Source organism: Oryctolagus cuniculus, chromosome 10, assembly GCF_964237555.1.
Source record: "Oryctolagus cuniculus chromosome 10, mOryCun1.1, whole genome shotgun sequence".
NCBI classification, from domain to species: domain Eukaryota; kingdom Metazoa; phylum Chordata; class Mammalia; order Lagomorpha; family Leporidae; genus Oryctolagus; species Oryctolagus cuniculus.
Genome location: NC_091441.1, coordinates 84,551,878 through 84,569,330, shown reverse-complemented (window position 1 = coordinate 84,569,330; position 17,453 = coordinate 84,551,878). Strand labels below are relative to the sequence as shown.

General features: G+C 40.7%; 1 long non-coding RNA gene across 4 annotated transcripts in view; it reads left to right on the top strand.

The window, feature by feature from the left end:
- The window catches only part of LOC103349250 (large ribosomal subunit protein eL31-like), a 36,901-nt gene extending 21,284 nt beyond the window's left edge, over positions 1-15,617 (top strand). The window contains exons 2-4 of one of the 4 annotated variants that reach the window (XR_011379495.1): positions 2,476-2,672; positions 11,935-12,097; positions 15,393-15,617. This is a non-coding gene — a long non-coding RNA (large ribosomal subunit protein eL31-like). Of the gene's footprint in view, positions 1-764; positions 898-2,475; positions 2,673-10,636; positions 10,663-11,934; positions 12,098-15,392 lie in introns of those variants that run through there. The other 3 variants (XR_011379492.1, XR_011379493.1, XR_011379494.1) reach the window with 3 other exon arrangements.
- Positions 15,618-17,453: the final 1,836 nt, after the last annotated feature.

The following is a 17,453-nucleotide window of genomic DNA, read 5'->3' as shown; positions in this document are numbered from 1 at the left end:
CATGACACATTTAATGGGTTTTTTTCTTTTTTTTAAAAGATTTGTTATTTATTTGAAAGTCAGAGTTACACAGAGAGAGGAGAGGCAGAGAGAGAGAGAGAGAGAGAGAGAGATATCTTCCATCCGATGGTTCACTCCCCAAATGGTCGCAACAGCGGGAGATGTGCTGATCTGAAACCCAGAGCCAGGAGCTTCTTCTGGGTCTCCCACGTGGGTGCAGGAGCCCAAGGACTTGGGCCATCTTCTACTGCTTTCCTGGGCCATAGCAGAGAGCTGGATCGGAAGTAGAGCAGCTGGGACTCAAACCAGGGCCCATATGGGATGCCAGCATTTCAGGCCAGGGCGTTAACACACTGCACCATAGAGCCGGCCCCGGGGTTTTTTCTTATTTTATTGTTGAGGAAATTAAGAGTCAGGAAACTCACACACTCAAGGAAAGCTTAGACAAAGTTAACCATAAGAGGTAGCCCTGAGATTGTCACTTGGATGTATTTGTCTCTTCAGGAAGCACATACGCACTTACTCAGGGCAGAGTTCCAGCAGCTGGTAGAAACGATAAGCATCACTGGTGATTAGATAATGAAACATATTTACACCAGGTTTTCATAGCACTTGGTTCTGTCTGTGTGAACTACAGGTCCTCATCACCATTCTCTGAACTACTTCTCGCATTTGGGGGAGGCAGGTTGTTGATGTTTGCTGTTGATCTATCCATTCCTGCATCAAGCATTTATTGTACAGGCATATTGTCTTTTACCCTTTAGGTTGTAACGCAAGCATAACTACCATGTCAACCGTGATCTCTGCCCCATCTAAGTAGGAGTGTCCTTACTCCTGACACCTTCATCTCTCATCCTCGTACTTATGACAAAAACCATGGCGTAGTCATCTGCAAACAGTTCTTTGATCACCTTCCCTCGTGTGATGTCACAGACAATGAGAACAGGACAGATCTCTCTCCTTTTTCATGTGTATCTTCAGCATCCATGCCATACTTGACCCACAACAGGTGACTGATAAATACTTGATGACTAAACTGATGACCTTGGACCCGACATAGATGTCAAAACAACCCGAGAGTACAGAAAGCATCTTCAACCCAGACAGGCGCCTCTTCCACAAATAAAGTTTTAAAGGTTATTGAACTTCTTGAGCTGGAAGGCTGTGTGTACACATAAGGACTGTAAAGCAAAAGTAGCTGACGGTCAGCAAATGGATCCACAACAGCTTCTATAAACGGACCATGAAATAATCAGGTTCCCTGGTCTTTTATTTGTTTCTGGATGGAGTCCCAGGCAGGGGAGATAACCTTCGCCAGAACAATGTGGCGCATCATATGTAAATGTAATAAGATGATGAATTATTCCGGTGTCATTATGCCCGTGATTTATGGGGAGACATTATCTGCTAAAAGCCCAGGCTGAAAGAATATTGATTTCACTTTTACTGAGACAGCCATTTAAAACTTTTTAAAGACAGCAGACAGTTGTTTAAAAGACCAACTTCAAAAAGGCCAGTCTCGAGCTATTTCGTGGGGAGGGACAGGAGGGAGCAGAAATGGTGATGGAGCTCCCTTAAGAGCCAGTTGGGCAAACTTAGCTTCTTTAGTTATGTATCATCCTATAACTCCTTGTACTTCTCCTGTGTACTACTCCTTGGTTGCACAGATAGTATTTTTATTTTATTTATTTATCAACTTTATTTATTTTACCAAATCTTCCTTTAAGACCCTTTTAGATTTAGACCCAAGTGGTTTTTGTCTGGCAAACCATTTTTTTTCGAAAAATATTTATTTATTTATTTGAAAGAGTTACACCAAGAGTGGAAGGGACAAAGAAAGAGAGAAAGAGATCTTCCGTATACTGGTTCACTCCCCCAAATGGGAGACCCAGAAACTGCTGGCTCCTGGCTCCTGGCTTTGGATCGGTGCAGCTCCAGCTATTGCGGCCATTTGGGGAGTGAATCAAATGGAAGACCTCTCTCCCCCGCCCCACCCATAACTCTGCCTTTCAAATAAAGAAATCTTTAAAAAAAAAAATAAGTGATTGGGTGTCCTCATCTGTGTAAAAATGTCAGTCTTCAGACCATTCAGCATTAAGTTCGAGATTAGCAGCTGATTTGTTCTCTACTTGGTGAGTTAAGTGTAATGTTCATTGTACATTTCCTCATAAGGTCAGTTGGTGAAATATATACCATCACCTCTTAGTCACCTCTTGGTCCTGTCTACTGAATATCAACTCCTTTTTCTCTTGCTCAGGCTTCTCTGTTATAAAATAAACCTCCTGAAATTAAAGAGAATCTTTTTTTTTAAGATTTTTATTTATTTAATTGACAGGTAGAGTTACATACCGTGAGAGAGAGAGACAGAGAGAAAGATCTTCTTTCCGTTGGTTCACTCCCCAAATGGCCGCAATAGCCGGAGCTATGCCAATCCGAAGCTAGGAACCAATTGCTTCCTCCTGGTCTCCCATGCAGGTGCAGGGGTCCAAGCACTTGGGCCACCCTCCACTGCCTTCCCAGGCCAAGGCAGAGAGCTGGACTGGAAGAGGAGCAACCGGGACCAGAACTGGCGCCCATAAGGGATGCCGGCGCCGCAGACGGAGGAGGCATCATGGCGCCGACCCCTAAAGAGAATCTTAAAATCTATCTGAGGCTCCATATATTGGTGATGTGTGAGTTGAATATAACTCAGGCATGTTTCTTGTTGCAGTTACCATTTCCTTATTTTTCTTTTAGAAACATAGTCTATTGGGATTTAATTCACATATTATACAACTAATCCATTTACAGGATAAAAGTCAAGTTTTTCTCAGATAGTCACAAATCTGTGTAACAATCACTATCATCAATTTTAAAACATTCTAGTTCCTCGGAAAAGAAACCCTGCATCAATGAATGGTCATTCCCCATCTCTCCATCAACCAAATCCTGAAGTGCTAATATAATTTCTGTCTATATATTTAACTATTTCAGATGTTTCACATAAACAGAATCATATAACATGTGGTATGTGTAGTCATTTTTGAATGGATTTTTTCATTTAAAACAATGGTTTCAAGATTTATCTATGCCGTAGCACATTATCTGCTTTTTAATGACCTAACAATAGTTCACTGTATGGATCTAACACATTTAATGTGCGCATTCACCAGATGATGGAGATTTGGCTTTTTTCTTCTTTTTGGCCACAAGCTATGAACATCTATATACATGTGTCATGTGGATATATGTTCTCATTCTTCTTCAATATGCATATAGAAGTGGAGTTGTGGGATTATATAGTAAGTTTACACTTTCAAGGAACTGTCAGATTACTTTTCCATATGGCTTCAAAATTTTTTTTTCCATCAGTGGTAGAGGAGGATTCTGGCTTCTCCACATCCTCAACACTTGCTATTGTTTGTTTTTTTATTATAGCCCTCTATGGGTATTAAGTGATGTCTCATTATAGATTGCAACTGCATTTCCTGATGGCCGAAGATGCTGAGCATCCTCGCCCATGTTTATTGGCTATAGGTCTATATTTGGAGGGACATCTATTCATCTCCTTACCCATGATTTAATTTTGTTGTCATTTTACTGTTGAGTTGTAAGGGTTCTAAGTACAATCTAGCTACAAGTAGCTTCTTAAATGTAAGACTTGCAAATATTTTCTCCCCATTCTGTGGGCCATCTTTTCACTTTCTGGACAATAAGTTTTAAAAAGATTTTTAAAATTTTATTTATTTATTTGAGAGGCAGTTACAGACAGAAAGAGGGAGAGTCAGACACAAAGGTCTTCTTCTGTGGTTCACTCCCCAAATGGCCACAATGGCCTGAGTTGGGCCAGTCCAATGCCATGAGCCAGAAGCTTCTTCCAGGTCTCCCCACATAGGTGCAGGGGTCCAAGGACTTGGGACTGCTTTCCCAGGCCATAGAAAGAGCTCGAATGGAAGATGAGCAGCTGAGATACAAACCAGTGCCCATATGGGATGCTGGCGATGCAGGTGGAGATTTAGGCCACTATGCCACAGCACCGGCCCCAACAACATGTTTTAAGCACACAAGTTTTTAATTACGATGAACTCCAAATTATCTGGTTTTTTTGTTGTTGTTGATTATGCTTTTGGTGTCATATCTAAGAATCCACTGCCTAGTAAACTCAGATATTTACTCTCATGTCTTAAGAATTAAAGCATAGTGTTAGTGCTTACTTTTATATCTGTCACTCATTTTTATTTAATTTTGTATGCGGTGAGGAGAGGGCCCAACTTTATTCTTTTGCATATGAATATGAAGTTTCCTAGCAACATTTGCTGAAAATGTAGCTACCATTTTATGCTGAAATTCTTAGTACCACTTAATTCTTCTTGTGTTCTTGTAGAAAGTCAATTAACTCTAAATGTGAGGATACAATTCTAGATTCTCATTTCAATCTCATTGATATACATATATATAGTTATATACATATATATATACATATATACATATATATATAGTTATAACATTACCACCTTGTGTGGATTTCTGGCTTTGTGGTAAGATTTTAGATGGGTAAGTAGGAGTCCTCCAATATTTGTCTACCTTTTCAAGGATGTTTTTGTTATTCTGGTTCCTTGGAATTTTTGTGTAAACATGAGGATCATCTCATCAATGTATGAAAAAAATCAGTTTGGATTTGAAAAAATGATTGAATTAAATATATGCATCAGCCGGTGCCGCAGCTCACTAGGCTAATCCTCCGCCTTGCGGCGCCAGCACACCAGGTTCTAGTCCCGGTCAGGGCGCCGGATTCTGTCCTGGTTGCCCCTCTTCCACGCCAGCTCTCTGCTATGGCCAGGGAGTGCAGTGGAGGATGGCCCAAGTCCTTGGGCCCTGCACCCCATGGGAGACCAGGAAAAGCACCTGGCTCCTGCCATTGGATCAGCGCGGTGCGCCGGCCTCAGCGCGCCAGCCGCAGCAGCCATTGGAGAGTGAACCAACGGCAAAGGAAGACCTTTCTCTCTGTCTCTCTCTCTCACTGTCCACTCTGCCTGTCAAAAAAAAAAAAATATATATATATATATATATGCATCAATTTTGGATGTATTGACAGCTTAACAATTTTAATCCATCCAATATGTGAACATGGGATGATTTTCCATTTATTTAGATAATCTTTAATTTCCTTAAAAATGTGTATAGCTTTCAAGGCATATATTTTGTCTTTTCACTAATTTTATTTCTTAATCTTTTACTTTTTTTGAAGTTATTATAAATGGAACTCATCTGATAAAGTCATCTTCAGTTTGTTCACTGCTAACATAGAGAAATACTATCAATTTTTTTGAGTTAGAGAGAGTGCTTCCATACAATAGCCCATTCCCCAAAAGCCCACAACATGGGCTTAATTAATATTATTTTTTCATAAATTATAATTGCTGTGGCATATACTCCCTTTTATATGTTACTGGATTTAGTTTTTTTTTTTTTTATTGAGATTTTGTGTTTAAATTTATCAGAGATATTGGGCTTTAGTTTTGTTTTCTTGTGTATCATGCCAGATTTTGGTAGGAGGCTAATGTTGGTTTCACAGACTGAATTAGAAACTATTCCTTTTTAAAATTTTTTGGGTGAATTTGGTGATAAGTTGATATAATTAGTTCTTTAAATTTTGGTAAAAGTCACCACTGAAGCCATCTGGTCCTGGGCCTTTATGTAGGAACTTTAACACTTACAAATCCAGCCTCTTGTTTCAGATCTAATCAGATCTCCTATTTCATCTTGAGTCACTGCATAGTTTGTATCTTTCTAGATAAGTATCTATTTCATTGGGTTACTTAAGTTATTTGCATAGAACTGTTCACCAAATAAATTGTAAGCATTTTTATTATGATAACATTAGCAATAATAGCCTCTTTTTCATGCTTTCATTTAGTAAATTTTGTTGTTCTTTTTTTTTTTTTTTTTTTTTTTTTTTTTTTTGACAGGCAGAGTGGACAGTGAGAGAGAGAGACAGAGAGAGAAAGGTCTTCCCTTGCCGTTGGTTCACCCTCCAATGGCCGCCGCTGCAGCCGGCGCACCGCGCTGATCCGATGGCAGGAGCCAGGAGCCAGGTGCTTTTCCTGGTCTCCCATGGGGTGCAGGGCCCAAGGACTTGGGCCATCCTCCACTGCACTCCCTGGCCATAGCAGAGAGCTGGCCTGGAAGAGGGGCAACCGGGACAGAATCCGGCGCCCCAACCGGGACTAGAACCCAGTGTGCCGGCGCCGCAAGGTGGAGGATTAGCCTATTGAGCCACGGCGCCAGCCCTGTTGTTCTTTATTAAGAAGCTTGGGCAGTGCCCAGTCATCCTGGATTCTCTTTGTCTCTTTCCCTGAACTTTTTGCCTCACATCCAGCTATTCAGCTGCACTAATTGCCAACTTATTGCTCTATTGTTTCTGGCAATGTCCTGGGGCATCAATTACTCTGCAGTTTGATACAAATAAATTCAGACCCTCTGCAAGGTAGAACGTGGGTCTAGTCTTTTAGGTTGAGTCTAACCCAAGTTAAGCTCTTTCAGCATCTTTTTCCCTGCTTCTCTCTGATAACTACCTGGCTTATGGTTTAGCTTACTGCTCTCATGCTCACGTTACTACCCCTAGTCTCCTTTTGCCATCAAATTCTCCATGTTTTTGAGAGTACTTATTGGATTAAACTTCTTTCCCACATTCTCCAAATAAAGTCATTCCCTTTGGAGAGAGCTTGAGAACTTTCTATTATCATGCCCTAATACCATTCCACTTGGTAAAATAACTGCACCATTGCTCTACAGCTGGGGTTAGGGCAGTGGCCCACTTCCCTGGGAGTTTAACACTGCTGCTTTATGAGCAAGGCACTTTCAGGTCAGTCACCTCTGTCTGCTTGATTTTCTATGCTGCTCCAGCTCACACAGATATGGGTGTATGTGATCTGGAGCAAGTGGGATGTGAACGCTCAAAAAGCAGAGACTCAACTCTGCTCTAGCCACAGCAGACCTTTCTTCTGGACAGGGACTAAGAACAGAAATGTGGCTTCTGGTCTCTTAGTCAGTCTTGTAGGGAACTAAGCCTCTGAACATGGAGCTCACAGGACTCAAAAATGCTAGGAGTCTCCCACTTCCTGGCCCTTGACTAGGATCTTGCAGAAGAAAGTGTCCCAAATTCTGGGCCCCATCTGCTCAGGGTGCAGTGTCTGTCACATTGAACCAGTGATGGGAAGAAATGAGAGCGGTCCTTGGCTCAAGTGCTACAGACATTCACTGTTCTTAGCAATATTTAGTAGCCTTTTTTGAATCAATATGTATTTATCTGTTATATGCCATTAGGACAATTTACAGAGAATTCAGTTTTGTAAAAATGATTGTCATCAGTTGTGGTTGTTCTCTAGAGACAGGATCCACAGAGTTGGTCACATCGTCATCTCGGATGTCATCTCCAGTGTGCTCTCTGTATGAGTTCGAATGTTTTAGGCACAGCACATCCTGTCCAGTGACACCTGTCCTATCGCTCCCTAACAGGCTGCTTCTATTGTAGAACTGTTTCTGAAACAGCCACGTACCGCCCAACTCCACACCCAGACTCTGCCTCATTGCTTTCATAGCCCACATCAGTATTCTACATTACCATATATTCATAGTTTTGTTCTCTGCCACCCTCCTCCAGAATGTGAGCTATATGAAAGCTGGAATTTTGCTTATATTGTTTACCTGTATGTATCCAGAACCCCACACAGGGCCTGGCCCTTGTTAGGAGCTTAGTGAATATATGTTGGCTGTGATTTGACTACTTCCTCTCCCTTTGTGGCAGACTTTCGGCTTCTGAATATCCTTCTTTCTGTCTCAAAGGAGAAGGAAAGAATTTTGCCAGAGATTTCAGCTTGTGGGCCTACCCTGGGTGTGTATGCAGTGTGTATATATGCAGACATACACCACTTAGTGTTTACACAGGGTCTTATCTGAGGATCTCATTACCCTTCCGAGGCTTTCATTAAACTCCACAATATCCTTGATGAAACAGCTATTATTTCAGATGGGTAAATTGAGACACTCTTAATCAAGGCTCCCCAAACTGGTGAGGCAATCTGCCTAAGGACAAACAGGAAATGATGATCTGAGCCGTGGACAGCAGCTGTGAGCCTTTTTTCTGTGGTTCTCCTACCTCACCGCACAGCCTGAGGGAGGAGAAAATTACGCCTCTTAACCGTTTCTACCAGCAGTGTGAGGCTGACTCTCTGTCTAGACCTTACTACCAGGAAAGTAGAGAATACCTTGCTCACCATTTACTTTTCCTTTTGGGGGGTTGGGTGGGGGTGAGTCATGGATAAGTGAGTCCCTTGTTCCTTCCCCCTGGAGAGTTTCCAAAACAAAGGCCTTTTTCAGCAGTGTTTTCAAGTGACCTACCTGTTGCACTGAGCAGACACGAAGAATCTCTGTTCTTATAGGGGATTTTAATCCCTTATCTTACAAAGCACTGTCATGTAAACAGGCTTGAAGTTGTGCCTTTTCTCTGCCAGAGGTAATGATCCATGGCCAAGCATAATCTGTGGCTCATTTAGACTTCCTGGAACCATGGGTTCAAGTTCTGCCAGGTTATCTTGGGCCTTCATCCCTGCCCATTAGGCAAATGGAGCAGAAGATGGTTTACTATGTCAGACTTCTTGGCTCAGCCTTTGGAAACCGAAGGTTTAATTTGAAGGTCTTGGGATGTTTGTTCTTTGAGAAAAGTTGTTGAGTTTACCTTGGATCACAAGATCAAAGCTGAAAACTGCTAGTTAAGCACCTCTTTAAAAGGACCAATAATATTTTTGTTTGGAAGTTTTTGCCAGGATTTTTTTATAATAGCATCTGTACCTGAATATTGTCTAGATTATCAGATCAGTTTTCTTGCATTGTTTGTCTTGCACCAAAACACATGGATATGTATACACACACTAGAAGTCTTCTTAATGTGCATTATTTACTTACTAGCAAAAATATCTTTCAGTTAGATGTTCATAATGACCTAAAACCTTTGACCTGTGGAGGCTCCTGGGCAAGGCCATTGGGAGCCAATGAGAATGTCTTAAGTATCAGGGTGATGATATCACTTACATGGATTTGGAGAAGTCTCTCCACAAATCTGTACCTTAAGTGGAGACTGATAGTCACTGCCCATTTCATACAGTGACTCTGAACCATCTGCCAAAGTGTTTGGTGAACTATGGGGAGTTATGGAGCTATAAAGGGTTATTTATTTATGCACTAATTCTTATTTAGTACATTCATCACTTATCTGTTAATGTTTGTTGTCAAAGGCGATCTAAAAATACTGTATACACTTCTTAATAATTCAAATCCTTCCCATTGTGTTTTATTCAACATACTATCTGGTTGCAAGTCACAGAAACTGCTTCTGTTTAAAAAGGAAAGAGATCAGTGGGCTTCTGGCAGGGCAAGATCCAGGGCTTTAGAAGATTTCATTGATGAATGCTGGTTCTAGTCCCCCTTGCTCCACTTTCAAACCACTCCCTGCTAATGCACCCCAGAAAGCAGCGGAAGATAGCCCATGTGCTTGGGCCCCTGCACCTTACATGGGAGACCTGGAAGAAGCTCCTGGCTCCAGCCTGGCCCAGCCCTAGCCTTTGTTGTCATTTGGGGAGTGAACCAGTGGATAGAAGATATTCTCTGTCTCTGTCTCTCTCTTACTCTCTAACTGTGCCTTTCAGATAAATAAAAATAAATCTTAAAAACACAAGAAGATCCCTGTTGAATGTGGGAGTGGGAATAAGAGAGGGAGGAGATGTACAATTTGGCACAAACTCACTCGGACTTACCCCTAATGGTAGAGCTAGAGACGTGCCAGGGGATTCCAATTCAACCCCATCAATGTGGCATGTGCCAATGCCATCTTACTAGTTGGAGTGATGAGTTTAGGTTCATGGTTGATCAGGGGGATGGGATTGAGTGTCAAGGGGATTGCATGGATGGGACCAGTGTCTGCAAATAACTGATAGAATTAAAAAGGAGAAAATGATCCTACATGGGAAGCAGGATACACAGCAGACTCATAGAATGGCAAAAGCCCTAAACAGCACTCTGGCCTCAGAATCAGCCCCTAAGGCATTCAGATCTGACTAAAAAGCCCATGAGAGTTTCGCAGGCATGGAAAGTCAAGACATCGTGGCAAAAAACAAAAAAACAAACAAAAAAAAAACACACACACTAAATGAAAGATCTCTGCGAGTGAGATCCCAGTAGAAAGAACGGGGCCATCAAAGAAGGAGGTACCTTTCTCTGAAGGGAGGAGAGAACTTCCACTTTGACTATGACCTTGTCTGAATAAGATCGAAGCTGGTGAACTCAAGAGGCTTCCATAGCCTTGGCAGCTCATGACAAGAGCCTCGGGTAATTACTGATGTCATAAATACGAGTGTCAACTGTTAAATCAACAACGGGAGTCACTGTGCACCTGCTCCCCATGTAGGACCTCTGCCCTTAATGAAGTACACTTAAAATTGTTCCAAGGAATGTTAGAGGAATTTTTTTTTTACTAATTTCCCTCCTATGTTGTACCTTAGAAAGTGTTTTCAGCTCTTCCCAATCCCCAGACTTTGCTCATGTATTCCTAAACCTGTGCATTCCTTCTACTTAGAGTGAATTTTTGCCATTATTTCCCCAGATTTCCACTTAATCATCTCTCTGTAGGTGAGTATCACTGGCTCCTAGACTAAGATGAACTAACACCTCTTTGGAATTCTTTTAGCCTAGCAGTCGTCCTACTAGATTCTTCATGCTTTTGTAAACTTTTAAAAAATTAATGCATTTGAGAAATAGAGAAACAGAGAAAGAGAGAACAAGAGTGAGAGCGAGAGCGAGAGTGAGAGTGAGAGAAAGAGAGAGAGAGAACTCCCACCTTTTGTTCACTTCCCAAATACCTCCAGTGGAGCTGGGGCACCAAAGTCAGGTGCTGGGAATACAATCCAGGTCTCAACCTGGGTGACAGGAACACTGTGACTTGAGCAATCACTGTTGCTTCCCAGGGTCTTCAGTGTCAAGCACCTGGAGTCAGGAGCCTGGAGCCAGAGCCAGGATTTGAAACTAGGCACTCAGATATGAGATGCAATGTCTTCGGTGGCATTTTAACTGCTAAGCTAAATACTTTCCATTTGGTAACTTTTAAATTTATACTTTTGTATACTAAATATATCACCCAAGAAGGTATAAGCTTTACCTTTCATTTACGCTAGTTCATTTACCCTAGTATCGCCAAAGTCATGCATACGAATGATCAATGTTTCTTGAACAAATGGATGCTCAGTACCAGATGTGCTGAGGTAAAAAAGGCATATAAGGCAGTCCTCTCATTACTTACCAACCTAAAATGAGTTTCTCAGCACAAGATGGTGTAAAGCTATCAGACTTAATGAAATATTTGAATTAAAAGACTTTTCAGAAGACTTAAAGTTTCAATTTCCTAAATCAAGGATTGAATTGCCAACAAGATGTTAAGATCCCACCAAACCTACCTTAATAATAGATGAGACTAACGTTAATGAATGTTCTATCTGCATGTAAATGAATACTCCTGGAAGGAGAATTTTAGATGGTATCTAGGAAAGTGACATTAGTTTCCACCCTTTTAATTGGAAATTTGAGGCCATTTTACCAGAATTATAATGAAGTTTATCTCTGAAATGTTTTTAAAGAAAAGATTAGCTGTCCCAGTGGAGTATGTACATACAATGAGGTGGGGATATGCCTGGGAAAACACCATAAGATGGCCCAAGTGTTTGGGCCTGATCTTTATATACAGAAGATCAACTTAGTATATCCTAAGTAAAGATTTCAACAGACTGCACCCATAAAGACACACAAAGTATAGAGTACTGTTTGAGTAGTAGTTTTACCATTAATTCTCATAGTACAACTTTTGGAGTTGAAATATCTGTTTTTCTTTTTGTTTGTTTGTTTTCATAGATATCTTTTAGGAGGCCAAATCACATGGGAGTCTCTTCCCCCATATTTCCTCTCATGGCCCAAATATACCTCTCCAAAGATCCAGATGCAAAATGCAGGAAAGAGAACAATTATGACAATTTATGCCTGATGTCAAATCTGAAAAGAGATCTGACCCAGAGAGGTGAGTATGAAGACATAAAATCTGCCCTGTCTAATATGGTAGCCAGCAGCCACAGGTAGCTATTTGTTATAAGTTCACAGATGTCCCAGGTACATTCCAAGTGTGTAATAGCTCTGTATAGCAAGCAGTTACCACTGTAGAAAGCTCATGTAGGTAAGTTTTCATATCTATGGAAGATTCTTTTGGACAGAGCTGCGTTAAATGGACATAGGGTCAATAAAGAAAAGCAAAAAGGAGGAGGAAGAGTGAGGGTCTAGGAGAATTTTTCTCCCTATCAACTTAAGGGCTGGTTCTGGGGTTGGTGTCCCTGTCATAACCAAAGGCCGTGGCAGGTTAAATAAATTAGGAAAGCCATTCTCATAGATGTAATCTGTCTTGGGATATCTGTGGACTGGACTATGCAACTTGAACCTTAAATTCAAATGTCTTAAATATTCTTACATATTCAATGTATGGCCAGCCCCACCTCCACCCTGCCATACCCATGGATTCTGTATTCATGGAATCAACCAAATATGGATAGAAAGTATCAGAAAAAATGTTTCTGCAACAAATCTGTACAGAATATTTTTTGTAATTGCTTTTTCGACAACACAGTATAACAGTGTGCATATAGTTTTTCCACTTTATTAGATATTATAAGTACTCCAGAAATTATTTAAATTATATGGGGGATATGTTTAATATATGCAAATACAACATCGTTTTATATAAGGGACTTGAATCTTCTCAGACTGGGGGATCCCTGGGGATCGTGAAACCAATTCTTATGGGGATCTGAGGGAAGACTACTTATACTAACAAAGAAAAAAATAGTAACTGAATGTGCTGTCTTTCCTTCTAAAACAAGTTTCTCAACTCAACAGTGTGACATTCGGGGTGGCTTAATTCTTTGTAGTGGGGCTGCACTTTGCAATGCAGGGTGTTTGGCAGCATCCCTGACCTCTACCCATAAGATGCCAGGAACATCCCCCCACTGCACCTGCAACAACTAAAGATGCCTCCAGACACTGCCCAACATTGGCTGGAGGGGAAAACCACTCCTGCATGAGATTCATTGATCTAGAATACAATTTATAATGTCTGTAACTTATGAATATGATTTCAGGCCTGGTCAGAACCTCTGGACCGGAGAAAAAATCAGGCTGTGGCCTGATACTGACCTGGCAAAGTAACACTGTGTTCAGAGCAAGCTCATGAAATCGTTTTGGCCAAGTGGATGAGCTAACCTCATAATGGGTACTTACTTGAGGACAGAAATAGTACTCCCCCTCCCCAGTGCATAAGATGCACCATGACTGGGATTGACTTAACTAGGTTAAAGCAATCAAATAATTTGCTCTGTCTACAGACAGATAAGTAACTCAAATGTTACAGACAAAACAGAAAGCTGTTTTTGGTATCAAAGGATGATTTTAGAATAAAATTCACTGTCATAGTCATTTTAAAGAACATCACCAGTGTCAAAAACCTAAATAACCCCATTTTCACTGTTATAAAAATGGAAGTTACTAAATAATAAAAGTGTGCTTTAACCTGAAGATTTTCATATTCAATTCTATCTCAAAAATATATCTGCTAACATCTACGCTTCAAAAAAATGCTTAGGTGATAATTAAGTACCTTGAGCAGAATCACCAATGCATTTGTCTTCAACACTTAATATAGCCCATAGGAAGTGTCTTGGGAATTTTCCATTCTGTCAAATGCCAAGGTAAAGAAGTATTAACCATTAAGAATAAAATACTCACACTAGATTTTGTACATAAAGAAAACCACAGATCACAACTAAGACTTGAGAACTTGAACAGATTTTTCTCCAGCACCTACAATAGTCACTATGACACCCTCTTCCCTCCTTGGAAGACTAAATTCCCAAGGGACAGGACTGTGTACTCTTCCAGCATTCCCTGTAGTGGTCCTGCATCGGTTAGGCACTTAAAACTTATTTGTTCATGAGCAAACAAACTCACAACTAACACTCTGAGTATAGGGTGTAGATCAGAATGTAAGTCTCTTCATTCCCAACCTATCTTGTTTTCTAATGCAAGCAATATAGGAGGAATTATCCTTAAGAGACCACTCCACTCTGATTTAAGGACCCAAACCTGCTTTTTAGCTTCTTTATTCGTTGTGCTAGTTATATACTAGGTGCCCTTGCTAGTTCCTTAATTTTTCTGAGTCTTAAATTTCTCACCAACCAATTAAGAATAGTTGTTGATGTCATATTTTTTGAGGTCTATTTGAGAAAATCTACACAGTTAGCTTTTGGTATACTGATAGCCACATGGAAAGTGCTTTGTAAATGCTGGACACTATTTTTATAAGTGGATTAATCTGATTCCTCCATAGACTAAAAAGAAGTTTCCTTTTTTTAAAAAAAGTCAATATTCATTTTATTTTAGCTTATTCACTATTTAGAGGACATGAGACAGAGTGGGAGAGACAGACAGACTAGCAGATATCCCATACAATGGTTTACTTCTTGCATGTCTCTGATGGCTGAGGCTGGCCCAGGGACAAAGCTAGGAGACAGAAACTCAATGGAGGTCTCTAACATAGGTGGCAGGAGCCTAACTCCTTGAGCCATCACCATTGCCTCTCGGAGTCTGCTCTCACAGGAAGCTGGAATGAGGAGCTAGAGGCAGGACAGGACAGGTACTAAGGGACATAGACAACTGGCAACTAAATTACTACACCAAACACATGCCCAATAGTCAGATTTTTTAATAAGCAAAATGTCTATGAAGCCATTCAAAGACATTATTATTGGAAAGGATATTTGGCACAGAGGTTAAGTTGCTGGCTAGGAAGCCTGAATCCCACATTAGAACGCCTGGTTTGAGTCCTGGCTACTGCATCTTTAGTTCATCTTCTTGCAAATTCACACCCTCAGAGGCAGCAGGTAAAGGCTCAAGCACTTAAGTCCCTACTATCAATGTGGCAAGGTATAGGTCTGGTTGCTGTAGGCAACTGACATACGAACTAATGGATAGAAGAATTCATTACTGAAAAAAAAAACAGAGTAAGAAAAGAGAAAGAAGGAAACAGGGAGAGAGAAAAGGAGAGCAATAGAAGGGATACTGCGGATCTAATCACATTACATATCAAAAACATACACTTATCAAAATATATACCTATCAAAATATATACCAACACTCGAGGGATACAGCCATATGATCCCACTTTGCAGAGCAGGGATGTGAGTAGACATTATACCTGCACCTTTTAGTGCTCAGCTTTAAAGGGAATGAAACTACCCTGTCGTTCCTTCTTTCTCAACACCTCCTGGCAGGAAGTCAACATGATATCAGGAGATGGAAATGCTGGATTTTGAAATGAATGGATTGTGTCACAGATGGTAGACCAACAAGCAAAGAGGCACAACCCAGTTAGAGTCTCACTGGACAGCTTCCCCGAACTTTTCCCAGTCTGAAAAATCAGTGTCAAAGATGGCCACGTTGAGTTCTGGAGATCAGTCATCCTGGAGGTCCAGCAGAAAAGCAATGAGATAATAAGGTTAGTAACAGATGTACCTCCAGACTTACCATGTGGCATTCTATTTTTTTTATAAATGACTGCATTTACATACTGTTTGCAAAATAAACATTAATTTTATAAACCTAAAGGAAATCAAAAGGAAAGAAAATAAGATTTGAAAAGAAGAAACTACTCCACAGTCTACCAAAATTTGATTAGACAAGAGAGAAATATACTATCCTAGATTGTGGCATGGTAACATCACAGGCTGAGGTTTGAGACTACCAGTGTCTTATCCAGGAAAATTTTTCTGCCATGGGCCATTTGGATATTTATACCATCATTCCTGGGCAATATAAAATTAATAATTTAAAATTAGCCTGCTATAGATTTACCAAATTTTGAGTTATGCCTAAGGTTGCCTGGCAGGGCCAGACCAAGTAATTTCCCAAGCCTTATATGGCCTGAGGGCCAGATGTTCCCCATCCCTGTCTTTTTTTAAAGATTTATTTGAAAGGTAGAGTTACAGAGAGGCAGAGGCAGAGAAAGAGGGATATCTTCCATCTGCTGGTTCACTCCCCAGATGGCCTCTATGGCTGGAGCTGGGCAATCCAAAGTCATAAATCTGGAGCTTCTTCAAGGTCTCCCACTTAGGAGCAGGGGCCTAAGGACTTGGGCCATCTTCCACTGCTTCCCCAGGCACATTAACAGGCAGCAGGATGGGAAGTGGAGCAGCTGGGGCTTGAACTGGCACCCATATGGAATGCTTGCACTGCAGGACGCTGCTTTGCCCACTACACCACAGTGCCAACCCCCACCTCTGTCATAAAGGGTTGAAGAACTCTCATTTCCATGAGTGAGTGTTGCCCTGCCTCTTCTCATTTTGAATTCTCAGGGAAACCTATGTCTTGCCTAAGCTGTAAGTCTAAGGTGGAATGATATAACTCTAAAAGCTTCATTGTGCCTGGCATACAGTGAGGACTCAATGAATGACACCTATTTTATTTCCAGCACTTTATAGCACTTGCCTATTGTACTGGAACCTTCTTATCACCATTTCCTCAAGCTCCTTAGTTTTATACTTTTTCCCTGCCAACATAGAAAGCATAGACCCACACTTACCAGTAACTTCTCATACAGTCATAGGTTTATTAAGTTCAAGTATTCAGCTTTCATAAAAATAAATCAGGACTCTGTTTAAGTCTCTAAATTCTTTAAAACGGGTTTACATTCAATGATAAGTATCTGTGCCACGAACATGTCGTTGTTAATATTAGTTTCCATGTCAAACTACACTGCACAATAAGGCATTCAAATAAGCTGAGGTTCTGCAGCAGCAGAAGAAAAAAAATCCCTCTTATTATTAATTCTTGACTCCAGGTGCCCTTTGTGCCTCCTGGCTCGCCATCAGATCAGAGTGGTGATTGTTATTACTGCAACATAAGGTGAACATTTCCATCATCACTGGGGTTAGAATTTGCATACTTCTGCATAATTCTTGGGCACAGCTGTGTATGTGCTTCATCTTTCATCTTGGTTTGCACAATTCATCTGGAATTTCTTAAAATTGAACTACTCATAAGGACAGTCTTGAAAGAAATTCCGGGGGAAGGTTGAGTTCAACATTTTCACAGCATCCTTCACTTAAAGGAAAAGCTTCAGAGCCTCTCAAAGACATGAACGGTTTTGACTGAGAAGTCTAATATCGACCACATGGGCTAAATGATTGCAAAACAAATTTTTTATTGCATTATAAATCTGCTGGAAACAACAATAAAAAAGGGCATCAACCTCTTCCACACTTCTTGTTGGCTTTTTAGCAACTCCCTCCTCATCTTCAAACAAATCCAAACAAACAAACAAAAGTATGGTATTC